This window comes from Chlorocebus sabaeus, chromosome 25 (genome assembly GCF_047675955.1).
Source record: "Chlorocebus sabaeus isolate Y175 chromosome 25, mChlSab1.0.hap1, whole genome shotgun sequence".
In the NCBI taxonomy this organism is placed as follows: Eukaryota; Metazoa; Chordata; class Mammalia; order Primates; family Cercopithecidae; genus Chlorocebus; species Chlorocebus sabaeus.
In genome coordinates, this window is record NC_132928.1 from 64,920,700 (window position 1) to 64,945,048 (window position 24,349).

At 43.4% G+C, this 24,349-nt stretch overlaps 1 protein-coding gene across 5 annotated transcripts in view; it reads right to left on the reverse strand.

The window, feature by feature from the left end:
- Positions 1-24,349, reverse strand: part of PBX1 (PBX homeobox 1) — a 293,843-nt gene that overhangs the window by 254,216 nt on the left and 15,278 nt on the right. Inside the window, exon 1 of one of the 5 annotated variants that reach the window (XM_073011835.1) lies at positions 21,786-21,957. The exons of the other annotated variants lie outside the window; for them this stretch is intronic. The gene's annotated coding sequence lies outside the window, so the exon portion shown is untranslated. Of the gene's footprint in view, positions 1-21,785; positions 21,958-24,349 lie in introns of those variants that run through there. 5 annotated transcript variants of the gene reach the window in all.

The window sequence follows — 24,349 nt, forward strand, 5'->3', positions numbered from 1 at the left end:
GTAGTTTAAAGGTTAAATCTGATCACATAAATGAAATATGCTATATGCTCCAAGGTATGACACAGTGTCAAGCTATTTCAGGTATAAGGCTCTTGATGAAAAATTTGGCTGTCCAGGTAGCTCTTCAAAAAGTTAAGAAGAATAAAAAAGGCAGCGTCACTGTAAAGGGTGGAGCTTGTTACTCAGAAAGGATAAGAACCAATGACAAAACCAAATGCAATCAGGTTTTTCAAGGAATTTACCACACACTGAGAGTTGCAGTCATCCAACAGAAAATCAATAAACACTAGTATGTTCCTCGGAAAACTCTAGGAATTAAACTAGTTCAGCTCAACTCATGTCTCTCTAAGAGTGCTGGTAGTCATCCATCCACAAGGTTTGGAGTGGAGAGATACACAAAGAAGCCCTAAGACAATGGAAGGCAATGACTTCACCCTCCACAGTGTGCCTTGGTCTCCACCTAACTCTTGTCTGAAATTTCCCAGCTCTGGTCTCTACCACCCTCTAGGAAGGGAGAGAACAAAGGAAGGAGAAAGGGGAAAGAGAGAAAAGAAAAAAAGAATTCTTATTCTAGTAGCCAGATAAAAACAAACAAACTGCTATGATTTGAATGTGTCTCCCAAAAATTTCTGTGTTGGAAAGTGAATCCCTCTGCCCTCATGAATGGATACAAATGGATTAACATTGCTATCCCAGGAGTGGGTCTGTTACTGTGGGAATTGCTTTGTTACAAAAGCAAGCACTCTGGCTCTCTTGCTCCTGCCCTCTCACCATGTGATGAACTCCACCATGTTACCAAGAAGGCTCTCACCAAATGCCAGAGCCATGCTCTGGGACTTTCCAGTCTCCAGAACCACAAGCCAAATACACTTCTTTGTGAATTCCCCAGTCAGTGGTATTGTTATACCAACAGAAGATGGACTAAAATACCAGTAGAACCAGAAACCCAGGAATTGGGGAACTCTACAGAAATGTACAGCAATAATTGAGTCTCTTAAATTAATTATTTATTTAATTTTTAAATAAAAAATTTAAGGCCAAAGTGTCTTAAAGGCCCAGAGTTATAAGCTACAAACTCTCCCGAGGTATTATATTTACAGCATGGCTGCAAGACCCCAAAACGAAGGCCACGAAAAGTCTATTCTTAAAGGTAATGTCCTAAAATATGGAAGAAACTTCAGAAATTCATGGAGTAAAAGCACATGCGAGGTCCTGGCTTCAAGGCAATAACTTTAGAATTATCATAGGTAGGAACAACAAGGTGAATATCATGGTCTTCTGAAGACCATGTAAAGATTTGGGAAATTCTTGCTCCTTGGCCAACAAATTTCAAAGTGTGGTAGAAAATTATCTCTGCACCCCCAGATAGCTCCATTTCAATACCATTACTCCAACAAAACTAGATCGTTCCATATCGTCACAGAACTATGTTATATTTTCCAACTGTCAACCCCTGATGTCACCATCTACTTACTAAGGAGATGAAATGACCACCCTTCTAGGGGGACAACAACCAACTCTGTTCCTTCCACAAAAGACAGGGAAGACACTCTTCCTGGAAGACCCTGAGGGGCCACACAAACCCATCCTGGCTGAAGAAGTGAGATAACTGGTTGTACAAAAAGAAGGAGACATGATTTAAAGCACTGTTTTCACGCTTTTTAATGAATAACGATTCCTCAAAGGAAATGTTACACCATTGAGCATTTTATAAAACAAAATAAAGCATACGAAAACCAACAAGAAGTCCAGGGTAAGTGTAGATCCTGGAACAGGATCACTGAACCCCCAGGGTTCCAACTCAAATAAAGACAGAGGGCACAGTGTGCATGCAAGTAATTGATCCAGTTCAGGAGACTGAGTCTCATACCCATGCTGCACCACTTACTTGTGGTGTGGCCTTGGCCAAGGAACTAAATTTCTCTGACCCTGGAGTTCCTCCTGGATAATTTCTTTCTTTTTTTTTTTTTAATTTAGAAAAATTGAACAACATAAGAAGTAAAAAAGCTCAGAGATGAGTGTGGAAACAAAATTAGGGTGAAGTAACAGTGACAGAAATAATAACACCTTAGTTCTTAATACACTAGGATGTCACTATTATCCCTACTTTATACATAGGGAACTGAACCTGAAAAGTTAAAATGCTGTGTCTAAAATCAGGATGAATGGAACAGAAACTTCTGCCCCACCAACAGGTATGTTTTCCACTAGATACAATAAACTCCTACATCATACGCAGGTCTGTGACTCTGGTAATAGTCAAAGTCATTAGAAAATGCAAAAAGTCCACAGTAAAGATATGTCATAAAAATGAACCTGCATTATGACAAACCAGTAATGTCCCCAGATATTGCCAAATGCCCCCTAGGGGGCAAATCACCCATGGTTAGAACCACTGCTCTAAATACACGGGTTGAAACTGAAAATGCCTTTGTAAGGAACAGGCATATAAAAGTAAATGAGTAAAGTGTTTGCATGGGAGGGGCTGTGATGAACTAGAAAGCTCATGCACCATCTCAAAGAGGGTACATATTTACCATGTAGGAAATGAGGCCCGATTTTACCATGTGATTTTGCAAGGATTCAAACCTGGATTTGTAGGTTAGTATGAGACCCTAATGCACTTGAAAGTAACCTTTCTGCACAGAAAATATTTCAGGGGCTACTTCAGTTGTTAAAGATACTTGATGTATTAATGCATTAAAGTTCAAAATTGAAAAACCGAAAAAAATAAAGGAGGGGGACCTGCATGACAATAAAACAAAACAAAAACACATACCCAACTTTTCCCTTTTACTTGTTCTTTACAACTCACTCTAACAGCAAAATTGGACTGAAACAACAGACTTTCTTTTACTGAGAAATTCTACTTTCCATTTTTCTGTGTTCAGGGTGCCATATTGAACTCCACCAAAGCCCTAAAAATTACAACCTTTGCAGCTATTTTGTCAGCTGTATTTCCCTAAAATGTATTTTTCCTAGCTAGCCCAGGCTGGGTGTCTCTTTCTGTCATGCTTTTCTTATGAGCCCATTTGCAAAGACAGGGTCTAATTCTGTGTTCTTTAGAGCACCTTTCATACTGTTGTTGATTAACACTAAATAATAATGATGTTTATAATAATGGCTGTCAATAATCATAACCATAACCATCATCCCCATAAATAAGATTTCCCACTGGTGGCGTCTTGAAGCCAGTGAATATACAACGATCATATCAGTTTAGCAATCACCTACTAAAAGCAAAACTGAGTTAGGCACTGACAATGAGTAAATGAATCATACGTAACATGCCAAAAGTGGGGATTAATAAATGGCTCCTCTTCTCCTTTAAAAAAAAAAAAAAAAAAAAAAAAGGCTCCCACCGTCATCAACTAGCCAGGTGACTGACCTTGTTTTCCATTACAACTACTCAGTCTTAGCTTGAAGAGCCATCATTCATGTCATCCTCAACTGCTTCACGGCCAGCTTGCCACCGTGGGACCACTACTGAAAACTGCTCTACTGCCACTGCCCACTTGGCTCACCAGAGCAATTTTCCAAGGGCTCTGATCATGGTTTCCAGGAGTTTTTAGGGAGAATCATGCTCAAGTCCATAGAGTTGTATAAGGGAAGTTCTGGGCAACAGTAACTTCATTCCGCTGAAGGGAACTTTGCAAAGCAGAAATCCCATTTCTTGTAGAGTAAGGAGATTCTTAGGAATCAGAAAGCTTTCTGCTAATAGAAAGAATACAATATAACTCTGGGTTCAGACATGGTACCGTCTTAAAGTCTGTTAGGACTCTAAGTTCCAAGCCCAAATTACAGACTGTATAAGAGAGGATATAAAAGTATGAACAAAAACCAGGTTCTTTTGTCTTCACGTTCAAGACAGTTGAGTGAAGACAGTGTAATGAAAAGGGCTCTGGAGGGAGACATGTTTGATTTCTGCCACTTATTAGTTAATCACAGTTCTGGGCCTCAGTGTCCTGATCTATAAAATTAAATATTTGGAGTAGATCTGTGCTGTCTAGTAAGGTTGCCACTAGTCACTGTGGTTACTGAGCATTTAATGAGGCTGCTCTAAATTGGTAAAATACAACCAAATAGTGAAGATTTAAGACAAAAAAGATTATAAAATATCTCATTAACATTTTTATGTTGATTACATGTTGAGACAGTAATCTGAATATACTGGAAAATATTTTATTAAAATTAATTTCACCTTTTTTTTAACTTTTCTTAATGTAGCAATTAAAATTTTTAATTTTCTACTTAAATTTAAAGTATCTCTCTTTTGGCCAGGGACAGTGGCTCATGCCTGTAATTCCAGCACTTTGGGAGGCTGAGGCAGGAAGATCACAATGTCAGGAGTTCGAGACCAGCCTGGCCAAAATGGCAAAACCCCGTCTCTACTAAAAATACAAAAATGTGGCAGGTGCCTATAATCCCAGCTACTTGGGAGGCTGAAGCAGGAGAATCCCTTGAACCCAGGGGGCAGAGGTTGCAGTGAACTGAGATCATGCCATTGCACTCCAGCCTGGGCGACAAGAGCAAGACTCCGTCTCAAAAAAAAAAAACAAAAGAATCTCTTTTTCTCAGTGCTGGACTAAATGATCTCTCAAGTCGCTGTTGCAGCTTTAACATTCTGTTTCATCTTGTGCTTCTGAGAGATCTTCCTACAGCAAGAAGGGGAATTTAAATCATGTCTTTATAGAGGCTCAACGTCCTTATCTCTAAAATGGGGATAATGCCACCTTTAATGTGAGATGAAATAGGAAAGTGACATGAAATTAATAAAGTGCTATAGAAATTAAGTTATTATAATCATCACACTATGCAATTAATTCCCAGGAGGTTCTACCAAGAAACAGCAACCTGGAATGACAGGTGAAAGAAGGTTAAAGTGGGAAAAGTGAAGCTTCTCCCAAAGGAAGAAAATATCAGCTTCACCTTAAAGTTTCCAAGCTTATAGGCATGAATGAACTCTGAGAGAATCAGGAGCTGAATCTCTCGAGAGCACGAGATTCTCAGAACAGTCACGCAGAGCCAAGGAAGAAACGGAGATAATAACAATAAGTGCCTGCATTATGTGTGAAAAGCACCTTGGTCCCCAAGCACAAGGCACTTTCTACTTTAAAGGAAGTACAAGGTGTGTTTTCAACCCAGTGAAAACTAAAAAAGGAAGAAAAAAACTTAGCAATATTTTTGCAAAAATGTGGCTATTATTTTATTATTTTTCCAGTCCCCCTCCTCCCCTGCCACAACCTTTAGAGGTAAACCAAATACCCACATTTTTACAGATGAAAAAAAAACAGAGGCTGAGAGAAGTTACTTGTCCTGGGTTGTGCAGCTGGTAACCACTGAAGCTGGGATGTACATTCAGGACTCTGTATCTGATTATTTTTCTCATCAGGTAAAAGGGGAGAGAGTATGGGGGCAGACACAATATTTCTAACCTTTTGAGAGCATAGCTTAATTTTTTGGAAGTAACCTTGGCATCTAGGGTCCACCTAACATTTGGAAAATACAATTGCTACCACAGCAACCCACCAGGAGTCAAAATCCAACAAAATGATGTCTGGATTTATAAAGAGATAAGTTGGGTTAAAAAAGAATCTAAGGGTTGGACAGGCACGGTAGCTCATGCCTATAATCCCAACACTTTGCAAGGCCGAGGCAGATAGACCACTTGAGCCCAGGAGTTCAGGACCAGCCTGGGCAACGTGGCGAAATCCCATCTCTACTAAAAATACAAAAAGTAGCTGGGTGTGGTGGTACACACCTGTAATGCCAGCTACTTGGGAGGCTGAGGCATGAGAATCCCTTGAAACCAGGAGACAGAGGTTGCAGTGAGCCAAGATCACAACACTGCACTCCAGCCTGGGCTACAGAGCAAGATTCTGTCTCAAAAAAAAAAAAAAAAAAAAAAAAAATCCAAGGATTGTGTGCTACAAATGCTGGGAAAGTACTAGCTCTCAAGTTCCCATTGTGGGGAAAGAGAGAGAGCAACCTGTCACAGGTGAGTGCTCACGACAGAAAACCCAGGGGCAGTCTTCATCCTCAGCAAGGTCAGTGGGTGGGAGACTGATGTGTCACAGGAAGCAGCAAAGACTCTACTCAGGAGGGATGGGTGGGAAGGAGGGGATACAGAATTCAAAGCCTGAGGAGCAATAAGCCCTAACACCTGGCTGGCCACATGTGGTCATAGATCCTGTTCTGCTTTTCAACTTCCCATGTGGAGGTGCCACGCCAATTCCAACAAGACCACTCCCTTTCATTCCTCCTGGTCCAGGCTAGACTCTGCCCCAAAGCCTCTGTGGCCAGGGCCAGCACCCTCAGACTCTGCTCAGACGCTGCTCCTCCTCAATGACAAGGAGAAATGGTCATCACAACTGTGGCCTCAACTTCTCCTTTCCTTTCTCAACAGACCATCAACTTTGCAGACCCTTGAGAATTAAAGGCCTGCCAGGGATAATCTTAACTTTGGAAAGTTGGGCTACCAGGCAAATCTGCAGCAATAGAAGCTGCTTCGTGATTTCCCTTAAATTCAACCAAAAAGGTTGGCATGGAGGTTTACACGTCAAAGCTAAGTGTTTCTATTTCCTTTCCTAGGACATACACTGGGATGAACCTCATTCAGACTCTCACACTCAAACCATGAGCCCTGTGAGGATCTCATATGCTAGGAATGAATCACTGTCGACTGCTCTTAAAACCACAGACTTGAACACAACTTGATTTGAACAAAGACCCTCCTCCCCACCTCCCTCCAGCTTCCCAACCCCCATCCCCTTCATCTGCCTTTCCCCCCAGCCACATTAACTACTCAGAAACACAGTCACTCCACTCTAGAGTTACTCAGGAATCACATTCTTAGAATAACTCATCAATTATACCTGTCAACTTGCCAAAAGTGCCACAGGGGAGGTGGAAAGTCTAGACTGCAATGAACTGCAGTACCACAGCACCCCTGTTCACAGAAGGCCCCAACTTTGCAAATGCCTTTACAGGCTCACAAGAAACAAGAATCCAAGGAAATACAGGAGCACTGGGTTAGAATGCAGACACTATCACCAAGTTACTCTCAGGCCCAGGGTAGGACATGGATCTCTCCATTTCTCCACTTGTAGGACAGGAAAACCTGCACAAGTCTGCTAACAGAATGTTCTGCCATACAAAGTCTGGGTTAGGAAACATTAAAAAGAAATGTCACTGTATTATTTAAATATGCACACAAGCTCATCGTCAATAAAAGTGCTGCCAAGAAAGCAGTGCCATGACAGACATACTTTTTAATTAATTGGCATGGATCATTAGTAATTAGAACATTTATTGTATGCAAATGCTGCTAACTGTGAAAAGTTTACTCTCTTAAGCAGGGTAAACATTCACATGAACACCGTTTGTGCTCCTAATATAGTTACAGAGCTCCTTTTCTCATGTGCGAAAAGGTAAGTTTTCTTTCAATTTAGACTGAAATGATTTAGAATCTACATTATCGAAGATCTTAATTAATAAGGTTTTCCCTTGATTCCAAAACTTTTGTGAACAGAACTCTTTTCCAAAAATATTTAATTAGGGGCCAGGAGCGGTGGCTGACGCCTGTAATCTCAGCACTTTGGGAGGCTGAGGCAAGCAGATCACTTGAGGCCAGGAGTTCAAGGCCATCCTGGCCAACATGTTGAAACCTCGTCTCTACTAAAAATACAAAAATCAGTTGGGCATGGTAGCGCACACCTGTAGTCCCAGATACTTGGGAGGCTGAGGCAGGAGAATCGCTTGAACCCAGGAGGCGGAGGTTGCAGTGAGCCGAGATTGTGCCACTGCACTCCAGCCTGGCAACAGAGCAAGACTCCATCACAAAAAAAAAAAAAATTAGCCAGGTGTGGTGGCATACACCTGTAGTCCCAGCTACTCAGGAGGCTGAAGCAGGAGAATCACTTGAACCCAGGAGGCGGAGGTTGCAGTAGGCCGAGATCGCACCACTGCCCTCCAGGCTGGGCAACAAGAATAAGATCTTGTCTCAAACAAATAAACAAATAAAAACCTCAATAAATGTCTAGAAGGGTAATCATGCAGTCAGATATGTATATTTTTTTAATATCCTGAATCTTCAACATCCCTGTAGAGCAGACTTTGCTCTTTATTTGGTTTACAGTTTAACAAATCCTTAGATCAATGCCCTGTTTACCCCAACAGACCAAACTCCCAATTCCTCTAATCATCCAGGCTTCCAAGGGCTAGGTAAAAGCATATACTTCGGGGAGTCATATATAGTCCACTATGATGCTGAAGATTTAGGGGAGGAAAAGGCAATAGCTCTCCTGGTCACAATGCCAAGCAAGACTGTTGTCCTCCTCATTAAGGCTCACCAATAAAGGCACCTCTCAACTTAACTTCCTCCTCCTCAATTTAGGCCCCATTATTCATTTCCCACAGAGCAGCTTGTTTACCTGAAGCACAGGGGGGCGGCGGCGATTGGAAAGAAGTAAGCAGTGCAAGTGAGCAAGCCCAGAGCACAAAGAAAACAAGGGGCACGCAGGAGAGCCCTGTGGTAGCTCCTAATGAGGCTGGCACAATCAAGAAAGGGTTCCCCTTTTGGCTCCTCCCTTTCCAGTTGCGCTGGCCAAGGTATTTCTTCTATCTGCTCCCCGACCCCTAGCTTTTTTTTTTTTTCCAAGACAGGGACTCGCTCTGTTGCCCAGGGTGGAGCACAGTAGCACGATCACGGTTCACTGCAGCTTCGACCTCCCAGGCTCAGCAATCTTCCCACCTCAGCCTCCCGAGTAGCTAGGACTAGAGGCATGTGCCACCACACCTGGATTTTTTTTTATTAGTATTACTATTTGTAGAAACAGGATCTCACTATGTTGCCCAGGCCAGTCTTGAACTCCTGGGCTCAAGCCATGTCTCACCTCAGCCTCCCAAAATGTTGGGATTACAGACATGAGCCACCGAGCCTGGCCTTTTTTATCAGCCTTTTTACGTGAGGCTCCGTGTGAGCATTAAGAGATTTATTTTTCTCTGACACACAAGAGCACCGCAACAGGAACAGAAATCTAATTCAACTTCAATCACTGGATCACTATAAGACCTTGGAAAAGTCACTTCACCTTCCTCCCCAGCAATTCAATCTAAGGAACAGGAATCAGAAAAGTATTTGTCAGCCTCCTTCCCCATGGTGACAGGTGGATAATATCACCTCCACCCTAAATACCTCGCAGGGATGGAGAAGGATGGATGAGCAGGCATTACAGCCAATATTCTACTCGGTTGCAATAAACAACTCACCTTTTGGAGGTAAACGGTCTCTTTCCAGGGCACCAGGGGATCATTTAGCACTCTGGAAGAAGTAATTCGCTCTATGGTTCTCTGGTGTCCTGAAAAGTGTAATCCACCTCCAAAAGGTGAACCCTTATATCCCAGAGAATTTGTTTTCCCTGGGATCAGAATGCTTTAATGTTTTCAGTTTCAGGAAAAGGCACCACAGGTATCATTTTCTGGTCAAGAGAAGACTCTCCCCCCTTCCCCGTCCCCTCTCCTTACTGATCATCCCATACTCTCTTCCTCTCAAACAGAAACCAGATGAAACCATCTGCAAACAACTTGGGAATGCTGTGTGTGCGCCTGCAGAAACTTAAACAAAAATCCTTTCTCAGCCGCGCCCCCCTCCTCCTTCCCGTGGTTGTTAAGGGCCCGGCGAGTTAATGGGAACTTTTCTCGTCTCCCCTCCCTCCCCCACTGCCCCTCTCCCGCCTGGGTCCTCAGCATTTGATTCCTGTCTGTCACTGAGTGATGAGGACAAAGGGTGAGGAGTCAGGAAAAGGTCTGCGCCACTTTGTTCAGAGTCTGGATTCGAACTTTGGATGAACCCTTCATCGGGGAGGGGGCTGGGGAGGAGGGGAGAGGCCGGCAAGGAGAAATCCGCTGCTGTTCTCGCCGCTGGAGCCTCAAAAAAGAGAAAGATTCTCTTTAAACAACAGAAAGGAAAAAAGAGGGTTAGGAGGGGTACAAACAGCCTCCCTCAGCCCCGTTAGGAAAAAGGAGGGCATGGTGGGGGCGGAGGGATAAAGGGGGCTGAGCTTAAGAAAACAGAAGGCCGGGGCAACGCGCTCAAACAAGGCTGTTGGGCCCATGCTGTGGGCGGCCAGCCAAGAGCTAGTTTGTTTCTTCCCCCTCCAGCCTCTCTCTCTCTCCCTCTTATTTTTTTTCCCCCTAAACCAAAGGGAATTCCTAATAAAGCCACAGTAGACTTGTAGAGAGCAAGGGGAAGGAAGAAGGAACCAGAGGTGGGGAAAAAAACAGATGAAACTCATTGCTTTCTGGAAGTCCAGAATAAAGAATATATATGCATATAAAATTATAGCACACTTCACCATATGCTTCAAAACTAAAAAAAAAAAAAAATGCTTAGTCCGGAATGTATTTCTCTTTTTCCTCGTGTGTGTGTGTGTGTGTGTGTGTGTGTGTGTGTGTGCGCGCGCGCGCGCGCTTACATATACCGGCTGGCAACTTTTACTGTGTGATTTCTCCCCCAAATCCTGTAGTGTAGTTTTTAAAAAGCACTATTAACATACAGTTGAAGTCACAGCAAAAGCCAGTTTGTCTTCTTTGTGCTCAATAAAACCCAGCTGAAACTCTTTCACCTCCACTTACTATTGATTTTTCTATTGTGCTGTACAGGCGGCTGTATCTCACTCACTCATCAGACTGCCTTTCATTCTCTGAACCTCTCTGACTGCATCTGGATGTGAGGTTTTTCAGCTCCCAGCGATGGGTATCCTGGCTTCATTCAATCATTTGGGGCCCGCATGCAACCATGTAGTCACTTTTGGTTTGGCCTCTGTCCTTTGGTCTTTGCCCCCAGACTCTGGATTTCACTTCCAAAAAGATCAGGTGTCTATCCCAGCACAGAGGATGAGAGGTGACAAGGCATCCCTGCATCCCAGGGCTTTCTCTTCTCTTCTTCCATATAAAAATGGGATTTCAGTGACTGTGCAGGAGATTCAGAAAAGGGGTGGGGGATGAGAAGGAGGATCAGGGAGGAGTGTGCTGCTGCAACATCTGGCACCTGGTCTCTCTACCTCTCCTGGGGACACCCCCTGGTGTGGTGCGTGTGAGGCTGTATGTGCCGGACTGCTGCAAGTGAGAGCTCTGTGTCTGTGTGTGCCTCATCCTCACAAAATGATGTGAAGAAGAGAAGCAGATGGGTCAACAGGATTGACTATTCATTAATCTTCCGAGAAACTGGGTTAGGAAGTGAATCCGTGTATTTAAAACTTCTCATTTTGCATTCCTATGAATGGGAGAATAAACTCTACACTTTGAATAAAAGGATGTGTAACATCCTTACTCTTAGAAAAAAAAAAAAATCAGACACACAAAGATCATCAGCTAACAACAAAGAGGCAGATAAACTGCCGGGTGAGTATACACAATACAGAAAGGGCTCCTCACCCGACAAAAGGGAGTGCTAGAAGCACAGACCTGAAAGGGATCTTATTAATCATTCATATCTAACCCCTTCACTTAGAGATGAGACAGCCAAGACCCCCAATGTGTAAGCAACTTACCAAGTCACCACAACACTCTCCTCTGGTGTTCCTTCTGTCATATACATTGCTTCCATGAAGCTAAGGAATGGACTTAAGTTTAGGGTAAGGATTACTAAAATCACACTCATACACTTTTTAGGAACACATCTACATAAAAGTGAAAGACAGCAGTATATCTTACCTGAAGATACAGCAGTAGTTGTAGCATCCTACATCCCAGTTATGTAAAACCGGGAATGAGAAACAGGGACACACACACAGGGCACACACACAGACAACACTCTGCCGCTCAACGTCAAGTATGGGCTTGCTATTTCGCTTGTATACCTCGTTATGCGTGACATCCTTACAACGCAGAGCCGCTGCTGAAATTGGGTGTGAGGTCGACATTCAAGTTTCATTCTCCATATAAAATCCTGGTGGACTGTTGCCACTGTTCTCTCTGTGGGCAGATAACCTCTATTTTCAAGCTCCCTCTGTGGATAATGGTCTCGACTCACCATCATCTGACTCTCAATCACACCTCTCTGCTCAACTCCCTTGGGATCTCCAGCTCCATATTCACTGCATGCCCCACCAATTCTGTGTTCAACAAGATTTCTAAATCTATGCCATGTTCTAAATCAGCCCTCCACATGCCTGCCAATCTGTGACTTCTTTCTCTTGCTTTGATTTTATAAGCAATTGTGACAATATAGGTTAACAAAGAAATCTTACAGTTACATGGTGCTTTATAATTTACAAAGCATTTTACACCCATCTCACTAGAGATTCACAACCTCCCTGGAGGTGGACAGGGCCTGGATAACGAGTGTAACTAGTGTCCCCATTACAGATAAGAAATTGTTCTGAGTGAGGTGCCCCCTCATTACCTATCAACTCAACAGTAGAACAGTCCAGTAATCGTTCCCCTGCATCATAATGCTGCTCCACACAGGCTCAGATGTTTCCATTTCACCTTGGAAATGAAAAGGGGAAAGCATGCATTTATTGAACACTTATCATGTGCCCAGTCCTGTGTTTGATGCTTGTTCTTGCAACAGGGATAACTTCAGCACGTTTACCATGAGCAGCTTCCTCTAGCACAGCAATGAAATACATGCACATGTGTCTTCTGCAGACAGTACACACCCCTTTGCTCTTCTTATTCCTGTATGAACACATTACAGCAATAAGTCCACCAATGTAAACTCCTAAACATAAGATGTGTGGATCTGCCCATAGGACTATGAGAGTGATCGCCTATTATTTAGTTCTTTCAACATGTGTGTAGTACAGCACCTATCTGTGAATATTCAAAGTTGTACTGCTAGGTTCCCCAGTTGCTCTTCTCTTTTTTACTAAGTACTCCTGGAAAAAGCCATTTGTTGAATATTTGAATGAATGAATGTCATAAGCACTACTTTACTTATTCAAAGGATATTATATAGAAGAGGTGAACCTATATATTGAAATTTATTTCATTAATTACAGAAAGGAAGGGGGTTCTTGTTTAAGAAAGGAATCCCCATGAACATTGGATGTAAAAAAAAAAGTTTACAACCCAAAACACTAAAAGCTTCTCAGCTAGATATACATACACTGTTATTAGCTGCCAAGATGCCCCAGTCAGGATGGCAGCCTTGGCAACTAAGAATAACATAAATAAGAAATCTTAATAGATTGTGGTTCTTCTTAGGACATTTTTATTTAAATGCACTGGTTCTCAATGCCTGACTACCCTCCTCAAAGACTACAGCCAAGACTACAGTGCGATTCCTTGCCTGACACTGCCCCCCAACCCCAACCTCCCCAGACAGGTCTATAAATAGCAAAGCCACTAAAGCAAATGCTAAACCCAACAATGAGTGGGGCTGATGAGGATGGAAGTTTGCAGGGAAAACTGAGCTTCTCACTACTCCTTACTCAGAAACATTAGAACTGCCCTGGTACTGGGGGAAGGGTGTCCCCAGGGAATGACCCCAAAAAGTGACAGCCAAGTTTGAGATATTGCAGACTGTAGCTAGGAATTTTCACTAAGGGAGGAGGGGAATGGAAAGAGGTGGGGAAAATTCTTCCTTCACTCTTCCCCAGGAAGAGGTTTAAATTACACATACTCACATTGGAAGGGGTTGGGGAAGGAGTGAGGAGGGTGCACAGAAAGATGTCCATTCCATTCTTTTGCTTGCCTCCGGTTCTACAACTTCTTTCATTGATGTCAAATTAATTAGTTAATTTCCATTTTTAGCTTCCTAGTGTTATTTATTTTATTACTATTATCATTACTAGCAGTAGTAGTAGATGGAAGAGTCCTTTTCTAGCATTTTGGTTCATCTGATGGGAGGAAAACTGGACAAAAGGTCAACATGAACAGACAGAAAATTAGTTTAACTTTCAAAAGAGGGGGAAAAAGAAAAGAGGAGATTTTACAGATGAGAAGAGACAGGCCAATCTGTGGAGGGGGATAAAAGGAAGGTACTGGAACCTGAGCCCTTGACTAGTTAAAGAAACAGCTGCCCCCTCATGTCCGCCTCTCCCACTGGAAGGTTGTGTCCAGCCAGCTTCCTAGTCTGATTATCACTTGCCTTTACACGGTCCTCAGGTGTCCTCTCTTGCACACTTCCCATTCTACCTTACCCCCATCTACTCCATGATACCCCTCTTACTCTTCACACCCCAAAAAACAAAATCTTAACTCAGAAAATAGGGAAGCTGTTCAAGAACTTCTCCCCATTCAATAACATGTTGATCTAAACCAGAAACCTTTCTCTCTGAGCACTTAACTGGAGTGATGCAATAGATCTAGAGGCTTTTCCATCCTGTCTTCTAATTCTTGACACATCACATAAGAACATACATAAGATGAACAAACTAGTATCCTTCAAGCAGACAATACTACTTTTAGATCTCTCTGTCTCTTTCTCTCTCTCTCCCTCACTCCCTCCCTCCCTCCTAGAGACTGAGTCTGACTATGCTGTCCAGGCTGAACTAGAACTCCTGGGCTCGAGTGATCCTCCCACCTCAACCTCCCTAGTAGCTGGGATTTATAGGCATGCACCGTACTGCACTTGGCTTTTGGAAATAATTTCTTAAGATATTCTATCTAAAAATATAAGTAAATCCAAAGTAGATTTAGATGAATTATTTGTGATTCCTTTCCTCCTTCCCCTCTCCCTCCCTTCCTTCCTTCAACTAGCATTTGTTGGGCATCAAATATATATACCAGGCACTGGTCTAGATATGCAAAGATGAATAAAGCATGGCTCACTAGAACCTCACCATCTTCAAGGCGGAGCTTGCAAGCTTGGAGAAAACTGGGTTCATCTTGCAGGACTTTCTTTGAGAGCATACTAGGGGTTAAGTGCTATGCTATACTTAAGTTATCTTCAAGGGCCTGATCAAGAGCTGCCCTAAAGAAAACGCCTTCATTTTCTCCCAAAGGTAAGCAATTTGAGGACAGGTTCCTCTCTTGTATTTCTCACTCTGCCTGCCAAAGAAGTACCCAGGAAATGGTTTTTAAATGGAAAGGAGAAAGGAAGAAGAAAAGGAAATAAGGCAAACATTATTTCTAATAAGTGTAGTAATAAGTATCTAAAAATTAACAGCCCTGGATAAAACCAGTTGTGGTAGTTATTTGCTTTTTACACTCTTTATTTTACACATGTGTCTCGGGGACTGTCCCTCCTGGCCTTCTTAGGAACCATGTTTCTTCTGTAAGCCAGTCACAGGAATCACAATGGTGGCTACAACTCCAGCTGCCCATGAAAAATGGAACAGTGTCTCCCAGCTAAGGCTGCCAGGTCAAGTCAGGAGTAGACTAAAAGAGGGGCCCCACTCCCCTCTCACCCTGTGACCTGAGAGTCAGAGAGGCTGGGTTAGTTAGCCCAGGAATAGGACCCTCTTTCCTAAAAAAGAATGGAAGCAAAAAAGCAAATCTACAAGACAATAGCCTCTCTCCTCTCAGAAAACTCTCACATGCCCTATTATTCTATTTATTTTTTCCCTCCTCTCTTGGCTTAAAGATCCAAACCCCAAATTCCAAAAGGCAAAGCTAGCTGTAACAAGAGTGTAGTTTAAGCGGTCTATACTTCATTTCACAAAAGAAAATGTTCACACTTCTATCATACAGCAATTATCCAGCTAGAGTACAATGTAACTATTAATATGTGTTTATTCCCAGTAAATCATACCTTCCTCAAGGACAGGGACTTTTGATTCATCCTTCTTTTTATTTCAGAGTCAAGAGTAGCAAGTACTCAATAAATGTTAATAAATTAGTTTTTCCCCTTTTGAATAAGCAGATAAAACAGTGTTTCAATTCAAAAAAATATTAACAGGATATGTACTATGTATGGGCTGAGCATACAAATCCTGTTCATTATTTTCAAGAAATTCTGAGTCTAACAAGACAATTACATAGTAAATCAATAATTATGATAAAATCTGGTGAGTGCTGCGGATGGGTTATGTATAAAGGGCAACAGTAAAACATGAAATATAATTTTTTATCATGTTGTTGAGGACAATGCCTATCATATCACTACCATCTTCTTACTAGAAATTATGAGGCTGGGCGCAGTGGTTCACACTTGTAATCCCAGCACTTTGGGAGGCCGAGGCAGGTGGATCACCTGAGGTCAGGAGCTCCAGACCACCCTGACCAATATGATGAAACCCCACCTCTACCAAAAACACAAAAATTAGCCGGGTGTGGTGGCATGTGCCTGTAATCCCAGCTACTCGGGAGGCTGAGACAGGAGAATCGCTTGAACTCGGGAGGCAGAGGTTGCAGGGGGTTGAGATCGCATCATTGCACTCCAGCATGGGGAACAAGAGCAAAACTCCATCTCAAAAAAAAAAAGAAATTATGAAAGAAATTTTGCATGGTGTCCAGTACCAGGAAAAAAATCTGCTTCTCCTTAAACAACTGATTAGTTTCCAATTCTAAATGCTTTGCAATTTGAAACTGATCCTTTCTCCCTTTTTCACTTGTGCTACTAGGAAGGACAAATCTGTAGCCAACCTTTCCAGGATATGGACTGAACAAGATCCTAGACTAGTTTGACCCAAAGAGACAGGTAGCTACTTCTTTACTAGCCAAAGGCCTGAGAAGTTTACAATAAGAAAGGATCTTATGGATAACATTCCCTTACATGTTTTTTTATTGCCCTACCTGAATTTTTTTCTTCTAATTTCTTCATTTACTTAGTAAATCTCTTGGTATCACTCACATCTTTTGGTAAGCTTCCTGCATGCCTTTTTGAAATGAAATAAGCAATAAGCAAATAAATAAGATACATAACAGGTTCTCTGGATAAATAAAATAATTTTTTCCCTAAGTACACAATCATCCCCAAGATATGGAAAATTTACACAGCCATAAGGAAAGTAACACAAGAAAATGTAAACACAAGAAAACTGAAAATAGACGTTGAACTAGGATAGTATGATTAAAGGTAAGTTAGTAGATTTATTATTTTCTTTTGTAAAATTTTCTTTATTAAGGTCTTCTTGGTAATAATGATGCTATTATTATATTTGTAATATCAACAGTATTTTTTTCTAAATGGTAAGTTTTAACATGAAATGCCTTGAACTTTTTCTTCCCCTTCAAAGACGTGGGGTGATATGAACAGCTTCACCTTCACCCTGGTCCTGCATACCAGGCTGTTCTCTGGGCCACCACCACAACTTGGAAGGTAGATCTTCCCTCCTCAAAACTGAAAACAACCACTAATCAAAAAAGGGGGCTGGGTGCGGCGGCTCACGCCTGTAATCCCAACACTTTGGGAGGCCGAGGCAGGTGGATTACAAGGTCAGGAGTTTGAGACCAGCCTGGCCAATGTAGTGAAATCCCATCTCTACTAAAAATACAAAAATTAGCCAGGCGTGGTGGCCCATGTCTGTAATCCTAGCTACTCGGGAGGTTGAGACAGAAGAATCACTTGAACCCGGGAGGCGGAGGTTGCAGTGAGCCAAGATCGCGCCACTGTACTCCAGCCTAGGTGATGGGGCGAGACTCCATCTCCAAAAAAAAAAAAAAGGCGGTGGGGGAGCTGCTGGATATGCCTTTCCAACCACAGAGGCTTTGTAACTGGAGAGATGAGACTTCTGGGTCTCTCACCAAGGAAGCGTCCATCCACACCACTTAGAATCACTGGAGGGCCCAGGGCCTAGAGTCTGGCTGCACCAGGGAGGTGGTAGGATAGGACATTGGCTACAGGAAGGGTGTGCAAAGGCAGGACCCTGTGCCTTGCTTTATGCTTCTGTCACAATACTGGACTTCAGAGAAGGAACTAGGAAAGGTGACATATACAACAGCGGTGGTCAAGCTTTAGACCCCCTGCAAAAATAAGTCATGCTTGTTACCTGAAAGAAGTCAGGTGGATTCTAGAGCCAGGTGCAGTGGCTCATGCCTATAATCCCAGCACTTTGGGGGGCCGAGGAGGGTGGATCACCTGAGGTCAGCAGTTCTAGGCCAGCCTGGCCAACATGGTGAAACCCCATTTCTACGAAAAATACAAAAAAATTAGCCAAGCGTGTTGGCATGCGCCTGTAATCCCACCTACTAGGGAGGCTGAGGCAGGGGAAACGCTTGAACCCAGGAGGCAGAGGCTGCAGTGAGTCAAGACTGCATCATTGTACTCTATCCTGGGTAACCAGAGCAAAACTCCATCTCAAAAAACAAACTTGGCTGGGCACGGAGGCTCAATGCCTGTAATCTCAGCACTTTGGGAGGCCGAGGCAGGTGGATCACTTAAGGTCAGGAGTTCAAGACCAGACTGGCCAACATGGTGAAACCTCTGTCTCTACTAAAAATACAAAAATTAGCCAGGCATGGTGGCACGTGCCTGTAATCCCAGCTACTTGTGAGGCTGAGGCACAAGAATTGCTTGAACCTGGGAGGCGGAGGTTGCAGTGAGCCAAGATCATGCCACTGCACTCCAGCCTGAGCAACAGAGTGAGATTCCGTCTCAAAAAAAAAAAAAAAAGGTCAGGTGGATTCTAAAAACAGAATAGGCAGAGGCCTAATGAAAATCAGGAAATAAGCTCAGGGCGAGTTTTGAACTTATCCTCTTTACTTGTTTTGCAGCCAGCCACAGTCATGAGATAATTAAATTTCTGTACCTGAGAAACAGGATCAGAAATGAGTAGAGCCAGACAATTTGTTATTTGGACAACCAAGTAAGATTCCACTGGATTTCCTCGGAAGAATCACAGTTTGACGGGCTGTCACTCAATGGGAATGAATACTTTTATAGAAAAATCTACACTTAGTAAAACTTACCAAGTAAAATCTCCAAGTCAGCCTCTCATTAGCTATGTGACTTCAGGAAGATTCACTAAACTCTCCATGCCTCAGTGTCCTCATCTTAAAAATCAGAGTAATAATAATAGTGTATCTAATACACTGTTTTTTAAAAATATGCATTAATTCCTATTACACATAAACAGGAGAATTCTGGTCTCTGCAGGAAAGTATGAGACATCACTTCTGCTGACATTTTCTGTTCAGTTTCATTCCAGGATGATCCACCACTACTGGGGCCCAGAGCACTCTTTCCTTCGAATCACTTGGAGAACACAAGTATAAAGTAACAGCTTAACCATCTACATAGCATGTCTCCCTTCTTCAGCTGACAGCCAGGACAGACAGACTGTGCTGTCTGTGTGTTCCAAGAGTCAGAGAAGCCTCCAGGGCTGGTCTGTCCCAGTAACTGGGCTGAACAAGCTCCTAGACCAGTTTGATCCAAAGAGACAGGCAGCTATTTCCTTACAAGCAGAAGGACTGGGCAGGCCACAGTGAGAAAGTCATCACACGGAATATCATAAACCTTAAGGAGACAGGCGGTCTAATGACACAAGGCCTCAAAGAGCATTAAGTTAACCCAGTATCTTCTACCAGCAGGGACGGAGAGGAAGGGGAGGGTATGAACATGAAAGATGAAGCTAACCATGAAAATTTAATTTGTTAAAAAAAAGGAAGACAATACACAAATTGTCTACATGTTCTTATTGAATACATAATAAATGTAGGGTATAAACATATATGTGCACTATGATAAAAATTAATTCCAGCTTCTAGAAAGCATTGCTGTTTGTCTCCCTGCTAGCAAGAACCCTGGAGCACAGAGGTAAATTTCACACTTCCTCTCAGCACTCCTTCAAGGCAGAAGCAGACCATGTAGCTTAAGCTGCCCAGGTGAGCAAATGTCACAGAATGCCTATTCAGCGGGTGGTAAATTTCAGCCATCCCACGGAAATGCCAAGTGGTCTCAGGTCACAAGTTTGGCAAATAGCAATGGGGGATGGGAGGGCATGGAGGGGTGGGTAGGCCCCAGTAGATGGGAGGAAGAGAACAAAAGAGAGCAAAAGGGGAAAGGCAGAAAAGAAATGAAGGAGGTTACAGTGCTTGAGAAAAGGCAGGAAGGCCAAGTACGCAAGGACTCAAACATAGAACATTTCTGAGGCACCTAAGTAAAAAACTAGAACTGCTTGATTCAAAGAAAGCATGCTTCTGCGTGTATCACCAGGGCAGCAATGAACTTTGGTCAAGAATGACGTTTACAGCCACACTCCTGGCTCTGGGGAACACATTCCTGGCTCCTGTCATGGGCTTTGGGAGTGATGGACCTGCCCATGTTACATTGATTCTGACCTTGATTCAGGCCGCTGGAAGTTCCTTGAGGGTAAGGGCCACAACTCACACATATCTGTATTTTTCAGTCTCTTTCACAACATTCCAGGCATGGGAGAAGTTTTGCAAATATTTGCTAAAGCAATAACTAGACCAAAATGGAATATAGACTCTTCAGTCCCATCATGCCCTCCAGGAGGTCTAAAACAAAAATGTTTAACTGGTATTTCTCCAATCAAAAAATAAATCCAACTAAGACAGAGATTCATTTTTAACTTTTTCACTATACAACCTGTGGAAGATAAAAAGTTTTCACCAACATCTCCAGAACATAGGGCATTAACAAATATCTGATGAAACTTACTTAAAAAACAATTAAACTTCCATAACCTCTACTTACAAAGGGCAACATGCAGGAGGTGACATTATAGGTGAGAAGATATACTCCAATGGGATCTTGACAACACAAACAATCTTTGCATACTTATACCCAAATGGAAGCCACTCGAGAGATGCTTCTCTCCCCTAGGAAGTCACCAAAACATCTCTGTTTGAAACACCTAGAGAGGAGTCAATAGAATAAATGAGTAGGAGGCTGGGGGTGTCCAAATCAGGAGCAGAAGGAAGCAGTTATTTCCATTCTTTATTATCACCATTGCTGATATTATTATTGCTATGCTTATATTTTAGCTGCAACATCTGTAACAGTCAGAAGCAACATGTGAACTCTCAACCTACATAATAACCCTTTCGTCCTCTCCCCCAGAGTTACTAGGATGAGGAATTCATCCTGTGAAATTAATAATGGGCTTGATTCTCCAGCTGGTGGATCAGAGACTAGGCTGGTGGAAATTTATAGAGGGAATTAATTCACAGATTTTCGAAGTAATGAGGGAATTCAACCTTCCTGACTTCTAGCTCTCCCACATTCATTCAATAGAAAGTTTCTGGACCGTCTACTGCAGGACCTGCTGGTTTCCCGTGAAGCTGTAACAGAGCAATAACAAGAAAGCACAAGAATCCATTTAAGAATAATAATCACACATCAAGAACATCTTTCCTAGTGTAACTTTCTAAGAAGAAAAATAAAGTAATATGGCTTAGGCATGTGTGTGACGACAGCCCCTTCCTGCCCGGGCTCCAGCAGGCTAGGTGGGGGAGGGGAAGCAACTATGCGTGCATGGGCAGGAGGGGGCAAACTACCAAAATAAATTTTCCATTTTCTGAAAACTGGTAAAAATAAGGCAGCTTGAAGCCCCTTTACACATTCCTCTGAGACAAGACAAGCCGCCATATAAGAAACTAGCTATGTTTGAAGGCCCCAAACCTCCTTCAAGTGTTAAAGAAATCAGACCGAGCTTAACGAAAACAAATGTCAGTGCTGTTTAAAGTACATCAAGGTTCTTTGGGTTAAAAATCTCCCTAGGGGAAGATGACGCACTCCCCGTAAGAGCTGAGAGAGAGAAAAGACGGGAGGGTTTCGGCAGTAACTCCAGATTATATTATTTAATTCATTTCATTACCATAAAGCAACAACTCAAATATTTATCGAATAGAGCTGAAACAATACATGGCCAACTAAGAAAGGAGCTGCAAATTAATACCCGTGTGTGTGAGCACATACACACACTCACCCACGTGCTCACACGCGGCCTTCCGAATTTCACTTCTGCATGCAAAACCACCACCACCGAGGTCTGCCCGGCGCGGCACTTTGCATATTGAAAACGCGGCTCCGGCGGGCCCCACGGAACAGATCCTGCCCAGGAACAGCCCCTGGGCCCGGCTCCCTGGGGACAGACCGCACGTATCCCTCTGCCTCAGAGGCTCTGAATGTGACTCCAAGCCCACATTGAGAGGTGTTTAATAAAGGAAGTATGGCTCCCGAGAGGCTGTCTTCCCCCTGGGTGGCGGCGGCCCTCTCTTTACCACTCTTTGGGAGAAGAGTGAAGTCCGCCGGGACACAGGAGGTGGCGGGGGAGCCTCGGGCCGCAGTGGGGAGCAGAGCGCTGCGGCTGACCACTGCAACCCCGGCCGGGCAAGGGAAATGATGAAAACACAGCAAGCCCCGCTTTGGGGAACACTTGGCTTCGCGGTCCGCACGCAGGCGGCCGGTGACGCACGGCCTGCGCTGGGAACTCAAGGCTGGACTCTGCGGAAGGCCGCTTCTTGGGCCCCACGCCCGAACAACAGGGAGCTGGTGGCGCGGGGGCGCAGGGTGCAGAGAAGACCTGGTGCGATGCGGCGCGACGCGGCGCGTAGCCGGCGGACCCGGCCGTAGCCGGGCGCTCCCATGCGTCCTCTAGGCTGCGCGCATCCGCCTGCGGTGAAGTCAGTAGATTCGCGAGGGGGTTCACGGCCACCCCAGCCCTCTCCTCTAATCTAAGTATTAATTGTGCAGTGTCTTGCAGCAGGACCCAGGCGACAATCTATGAAAGTCCAGCTCCCAGGATCATCATTATCCTGTCTGAAAAGGGCATCCAGTCTTAGCACAAGGCCATGTGGCTCGCCACCGGGCTTCTCCACTATTTCTTGGTTCCAAAAGTTTTATTTTGTGATGCATCCCCTAAAACTCCTTCCAGAGGACTTCAATTTCTCTTTTCTACGTGATCTGAACGAACATGCCCTCTCATCTCTTGGATTTTATTGTTGCTGGTTTTTTGTTGTTTTCTTTGTTTTTTCTTTTTTCCCATTCTTCCTTAATAGGCCTCAGGATAAAGCTGCTTTAATTATCCCTCACACGACGTGGTTACTTCTTGGGCCTTTATGCTTGGTGCTGTGCGCAGCATCACCACCCACCCGCACCCACCCAGACATTTCCCCCGCAAGAGGTTAGGGATTACAGGCACCCTAGTAAGGAAGATGCACAAAGGAAAGCTGTGCATGTGTTACCCGCTCTTTGTTTTTAAATGTTTATTAATGTAAGCAGGGTGCACGGCCCTAGAGCCTCTGCATGCAAATTCTGCAGAAAGGAATTAACGTCTACACCCTCGTATCCATAGAGTGCCTTTCAGAATGGATGTAGGCAGGGCTCATCATTAGACTCTCTGGGAGTCTTTCTTTGTTAGGGACAAAAGATAAATGCAAAGTTTCAATTCTATTAACAATGGTAATTATAAGGAGGATTCTCTTACAGTGACAACACTTGAGGTCTCAAATCACCTAACACCCTCAGGAAAAGCGACTGACTCTCCCTGCCCTACCAGCACAGGCCACTAGGTAAACTTATTCCTCTGACCTACTGGCAGATTCAACCTGTCTCAAAGCAAGACAAATATATAAACTTTTTTCTCATACTTACTGATCACTCTTTCTTAGGGAAACTCAAATATCTTTCTGAATATCTTCACTGTAAGTCTGCAAAAGCCCCAATGACAGTTAGGTGGGAAACAAATTATTTCAGTATTTCAGCTGAGGCAAACGTTGAACAAGTAACTCCACCATTCCAAGGTGAAGGCCAAACCCCTTTCCTAAATTCCTGGGCTCTGCCAATATGAACTCAAGAAGGTATTCTGCCCTTCCAATACTGCAATCAGAAATCTATTCCAAGACAAATTTCCAGTCTAAAATCCAATAGCTGCAAATACATAGCATGGAAACAACATATGCATTCCATCACAAAGTCCACAAGGTGGATTAAGCTGGGATTGGCCTCTAACTGGCCTTATAAATGGGATCCTGAATGCTGCAATACGTTCTTTTTTTTTTTTTTTTTTTTTTTTGAGACAGAGTCTCACTCTGCTGCCCAGGCTGGAGTGCAGAGGCGTAATCTCAGCTCATTGCAACCTCCGCCTCCCAGGTTCAAGCAATTCTCCTGCCTCAGCCTCCCAAGTAGCTGGGGTTACAGGTGCCCACCACCATACCCAGCTAATTTTTGTATTTTTAGAAGAGACGGGTTTTGCCATGTTGGCCAGGCTGGTCTCGAACTCCTGACCTCAGGTGATCTGCCCGTCCTGGCCTCTCAAAGTGCTGGGATTATAGATGTGAGCCACCACTCCCAGCAATAAAAATTTTTTTTTAATTCCACTATTTTTTCCCTCCCAGTTTGCCTTCTCCAATGCAACTTGATTGATGGAGGGTAACGTTAACACCACCATAACCAGTTTTACATGACTATCTAGGAAAGATATAAGGATGCATACGATAAATTAGAATGCCATAACAATGAAAAATAATTTTCTTTTTTAAATGTTCCACC